At 45.0% G+C, this 5,829-nt stretch overlaps 1 long non-coding RNA gene across 1 annotated transcript; it reads left to right on the top strand.

Annotated features, from left to right (window-relative positions):
• The first annotated feature begins 236 nt into the window (after nt 1-236).
• LOC121824087 (uncharacterized) lies at nt 237-2,340 on the top strand. The gene is made up of 3 exons (XR_006065866.2): nt 237-418; nt 875-1,185; nt 1,714-2,340. It is a non-coding gene; the product is annotated as an uncharacterized LOC121824087 (long non-coding RNA).
• The last annotated feature ends 3,489 nt before the right edge of the window (nt 2,341-5,829 follow it).

Genomic DNA, 5,829 nt, shown 5'->3' with positions numbered 1-5,829 from the left:
GGAAGACTCATGCTTTTCAAACCATTACTGTTAGGATTCTGCCACTCAAGCTATATGACCGCACATACACAGTTCAGTAGCTAAGCAAGGGGTCCTACGTCTTACATCATCAGTGTGCTGTGTGATTGCACAAACGTGCACAGTCACACAATCAGTGCATGCGTGGCCTACCTGACACGTGTAGGGGAATCCTTAAAAAGCCAGACACAGACTCCTCCCCCTCTTCTGCTCCCTCCTCCTCCCCCTTGTCTCCCTCCTCCTCACAAGTCTCTCACCAGGCCTGGTCACTCTCTTCTGTCCCCACCCCCCAGAGCTCTGATACTGGATTTTGTGCCTCATGACCTTTCTCGAATGGTAACCAGCACCATGTACTTAAAATGAACGTTGGTGACGTGATTCGGCAGCTGTGGCATTTAAGGTACCATGGGAGAGATGAGAAAGCCCATGAACCGAATTGCCAAATGCTGGCACACACTATCCGAGCAGCTGCATAAGGGCTTCCAGGTCCCTGTTTTAGAAGGCCACACGGGCTAGTGTGTGCCCTGACCCACTCGGGCCATCAACTGAGCCTTGTTCAAAGTGCCACCTAGAAGGATAACTGGTCAGCTGACTGCCCTCATGCACCTCATGGCATGGGGACATCAAACTAAGACCTCCAGCAGACCTCTTAGGCCTGGCCACGGGCTCACAGGGAACCCAGGATGCAGCATGGGGCGATCCATTTCCTTCCTGTTGGACACTGAGCCACTTATTCAGTCCTGTGGGAGTTTGGGGGTCCCACCTCTCCTTGTTTCCCTATTGTTGGGGTAGGGGGAAAGCTTTACCCACCTCACCAGACCTCCACCACTTAATTCCTCTTACCACTTTCTTTCAGGGGTACCTAATGGGAGGAGATTTTCCAGCTAAGGCAGGAGCTTTCACTTCATTTGCTCCCTCCATGTGCCTCACTCCAGACCGGTCAGCAGGGCTTCTCCTCCTCGTGCACACTGACACAGACAAGGCCCTGCTCTCTCTCAAGTTCCAGAGGACACCAGGATCCACTGCCTTGTCACCAATTCCAGAAGAATGAGGTCTCACCCCACAAGCTTTTCTCTTACTGGTTCCCTCTTCTAATTAACTACTCAGCTAATTGTTACAGGATCACCATAGAGCTGGAGTCCAGGGACCATCAGATATACCCAGGTGGTAAGGGATGCCCCCAGACCCTGCTGTACCCATACCCCCAGGAGTGGGGGGCACAGAAGAGAGTGACCAGGCCTGGGAAGAGACACGTGAGGAGGAGGGAGAGGGGGGAGGGGAGAGAGCAGAAAAGAGGGGAGGAGTCTGTGTCCGGCTTTTTAAGGATTTCCCTGCATATGCATAGGTGGGCTTACAGAGCTTACAGAGTTTAGTGTCTCCTGGCTACTAAACTAGTAAAGGAAGCAGGTGCTTTAAAATAATCTGTCTCTGATAAGGCTTATCTCAGGTAAAAATTTAAAACATGTTCCAATATTTCTCTCTCTCTCTCTCTCTCTCTCTCTCTCTCACACACACACACACACACACACACACACACACACACACACACACACACACTCTCTCTCTCTCACTAACACTAATCAATATAAACAGAGTACTAAACACTACAATGTCATGTCATGGTCACCAGCCCAAGACTTTAATTTTCTCATGGCTGCTTCTTAATATGTTTAAATTTTTTTTTCTAAACTCCAGAAACCAGCTTAAGTCTATCTGGACAGAGTCCCAAGCCAAGAAAGATGAACATCTCCAAGGCAGCAGACGACAGCCCAGGATGCCTGTCTACCTCAGAAGCACCCTTCCCTATCCCCCAAGAGTTAACCAACACCCACTGAGTCAGCTGGAAGTAGTTTTTTTTGGGGGGAGAAATGACGCCCCTGTTCCTGTTCATCCACCTTTTTTTATAATAAGCAAAAAGTTTGGAATGTTAGGATTCTGCCACTCTAGCTATATGACTACACATGCGAAGTTCAGTAGCTAAGCAAGGGGTCTTACATCTTACGTCATCAGTGGGCCGCATGATTGCACAAATGTGCAGTGTGGTCACACAATCAGCACATGGGTGGTGTAGCTCTGTGAGCCCACCTGCACATGTGCAGGGGAATCCTTAAAAAGCCGGACACAGACTCCTCCCTTCTCTTCTGCTCTCTCCCCCTCCTCCTCTCTCCCTCCTCCTCAAGTGTCTCTTCCCAGGCCTGGTCACTCTCTTCTGTGCCCCGCCTCCAGCAAAGCTCTGATACTGGGTTTTGTTGTGCCTCATGACCTTTCTCACATGGTAAGCAGCACTGTGTATTTAAACCAACAATCACCGTGATTTAATAATTGGCTTCTGATCTTATAATGCTGATAGGCTGAATAGAGAAGATTGAAAAAGGAAGGAAGGGAGGGAAGATGGGAAGGAAAGAAGGAGGGAAGGAGAATGGGGGAGGGAAGAAAAAGAAAGAAAAGGAAAAGGGAGGGAGGAAGGGAGAGAGGAAGGGAGGAAAGGGAAGGGAAGGGAAAGGAAAGGAAAGGAAAAGGAAAAGAAACTAAAGAAAGTAGAAACTGAACAAAATGCGGATTGATTGTTTCATGGTTACCGCAGCAACCAAGCCATAGGACTGTGATGCCAGGGATGACTGGACCCTCTTGGGATTGGTGCTGTGACTCTTCTGTCTTACAGAAAACCGATCCGGCTGGGTGGTGGTGGCGGCGGCGGCGGCGGCGGCGGCGGCGGCGGCGGCGGCGGCGGCGTGGGCAGCAGCGGCACGCCTTTAATCCCAGCACTCAGGAGGCAGAGCCAGGCGGATCTCTGAGTTCGAGGCCAGCCTGGGCTACCAAGTGAGTCCCAGGAAAGGCACAAAGCTACACAGAGAAACCCTGTCTCAAAAAACCAAAAAAAAGAAAAAAAAAGAAAAGAAAAAAAAAAAGAAAAGAAAAGAAAAGAAAACCGATCCATTTCTAGGTTCAGTAAGATTGTTTCAAGTGTGTGTGTGTGTAGATGTAACCAACAGTCTTATTAAATAAGAAACACAGAACCAATGTAAAAGAGAAAGCCGAGAGGTCAGAGCTCAGAGCTAAAAATCTCACCCTTCCTCCTGCGGTGTCCCAGCTTCCTGAAAGAGAGCTATATCCTGTCTGTCCGTCTTTTTATAGTATTTTGTTCTGCCTTCTCATTGGTTGTAAACCCAAACATGTGACTGCCTCATCACTATCTGTATGTACAGCCCCCCAGGTCTTAAAGGCATATGCTGGCTGTATCCCTGAACACACAGAGATCTATGGGATTAAAGGCATGTGCCACCACTGCCACACTCTTGCTATGGCTCTAATAGCTCTGACCCCCGGGTAACTTTATTTATTAACATACAATCAAAATCACATTTCAGTACAATTAGAATACCACCACATGTGTGTGTGTGTGTGTGTGTGTGTGTGTGTGTGTGCTATATGCATACATATGCATTCGTGTACTCTTACACATGAAGGTCATATGTTAGCATTGGATAGCCTCCTCTATGGCTCTCCATCTTATCTTTTGAGACAGTCTCTTACCTAATCTGAACCTCACTGATGCCACAATATCATGTATCCAGGAAGCTCCAGGGACAGTCTGTTCATAGGGATCCAAACTCAAGTTCCCGTGCTTATGTGCACCTTACCACTGAGCCATCTTCCCAGCTCTTCCATTTGATTTCTTTTTTCTTTTTCACATAATATGGTGACTCCATTCTGACTTGGACTGGCATATTCTCCTTCCTGTGCTAAAAAAAAAATGAATAACCGAAGGTCTTCATGATTTACAGTGTGTCCCCACCCTCATGAATGACTCCATTCTGATTTGGTCTGGCTTCTTGGGGTCTGGTGTAGGACCACAATCCAAATAATTGCCTTTCATAAATTTCATGTAACAAAGGGTAGAGAAGGTATAAGGAAACAGAGTGTATGCATAGTATCTTAAATTCTGTAAATTCTGCAAATTAAGGTATTATTTCACTACTCTGTTACTTTAAAAAAAAACAACACGGCATTTGTTTCCTCATTTGATTTGTGGCAAAGTCCCTGAATAAACTGAACTAGAGGGGTCTGAAGTAGAGATTTCTGGGGCAGTCAAAACCTTATCAGCCACAATCTTGGCAGGAAACAGATGGTACCCTTTCCTGAACACAAAAAAGAAGGGATAACTGATGGTCTTTGTTATTGACAATGTGTTACCAGTTTCAGCCCTAGCTACAGGCAGACACGAGTTTCTTTGTGAGAAAACTGACCATTCCCCCCCAAAGAAAAACAAACTTCAAGACAGTCTTGTGTCATGCTGTCCCTGCATGATCCTCACAAGACTGTAGCCACTGCCCCCAATGAGCGTCTCAATCAGCCTTCCAGGTCTCTGTTTAAAAATAGGACTAGTTCATGAGGGATCACAGAGCATTTGAGGGAACCCAGACACAAAAGAGCCAAACAGAGAAGCAGAAGAAAAAGGCTGGCAGGGGTAGAAAAGCTCAAGGTGGAAGGAACACACACATACACACACACACACACACACACACACACACACACACACACACACACACACCACACATCAATATATATATAATGTATGTATGTGTATGTATGTATGTATGTATGTATGTATGTATATGATGTATATATTGGTATTCTCATAGTTATAAGGTAGCATTTCCTATATGAGATGAGCACTAGCCATATATACGTAACCACTCTGAAAACAAAAGCCACAATGGGAAATTAGTATTGAAATAGGAGAAGGAAAGAGTGTAACAGAAAATTAAGAGATCAAGTAGAGAGTATTGCTCAGAGAGTGAAATTCTAAGGCAAAGAGAAAACATATGAAAAAGGAGGCAAACTAGGTCCAAAAAGAGATTTTAAAAACTCCATCAATAAGAGTTTCAGAAACAGGGATTAAAAGAAAACAGAGGGGGTCATAGGAACATCCCCCAAACTGAGAGGTAAGAATCATTCAGAGTGAAATTCCCTACCGCAGGTACAACACAATGGAAAAAGAAAACACCAGAGAAAGTATTTGTAAAACTTCAAAACAGAATTGAAGAGAAGATATTTTAAATATCCCAACAAAGAGAAACGGGCCACATGCTTGCAGAAGAGTCAATGACTTGAGGACAATGAAACAAAGTCAACACACTTTTAAGGAAAAAAACAAAATTCAAGCCAGAAATATAAACCCAGCATGAAACTCACATAGCAACAAAAGGAGGAGATAATGTGCTCTTCACTTGAGAGTCAGTTTCTACTGAAAAATCTATTATGAAATCTAAAACAATTTCAGGCACCCCTGTGTGCTGCAGAGAGACAAGAATCTTAGAAGGCCAGGTGAATGATCTAGAGAACACCAAATTTGCAAACTCAAAGTTTAAAATGTTACCTTAAAATTTGTTCATGTGTGTTTGTTTTTGAGATAGAGTCTTCCTCTGTAGCCCAGGGTGACCTTGAACTCTCCATCTTCCTCCTTCAGCCTACCCAGTGCTGGGGTCACCTGTGTGCTGCCTCATCTTATTTACTGTAAGACTGTGAAGTGAGAACATGTCTCCAGTTTTCTGATTTTCCCCTAATGACTTATGAGGGCATCACTATTCCTATTCCTTATGTAAGCTGTCTCATTAACACAGGACCAAGCCCCTTAAGGGGAAGAGGAAGAGGGAAAAGAAGACAAGGGAGGCAGAATGCTTCCCCCTTAGAAATGTAGGATGGAAGATTAATTCACAAAGAAATGCTGAAATGTCATTGTTAGTGTTGAGATTCCTGCTCACTATTATTTGTCAGACAGAGCGGTATCAAATAAAGGGTTACAAACAC

This window comes from Peromyscus maniculatus, chromosome 19 (assembly GCF_049852395.1).
Source record: "Peromyscus maniculatus bairdii isolate BWxNUB_F1_BW_parent chromosome 19, HU_Pman_BW_mat_3.1, whole genome shotgun sequence".
Taxonomy (NCBI): domain Eukaryota; kingdom Metazoa; phylum Chordata; class Mammalia; order Rodentia; family Cricetidae; genus Peromyscus; species Peromyscus maniculatus.
The sequence above is the reverse complement of the archived record's forward strand: the minus strand, read 5'-3'. Positions and strand labels throughout refer to the sequence as shown.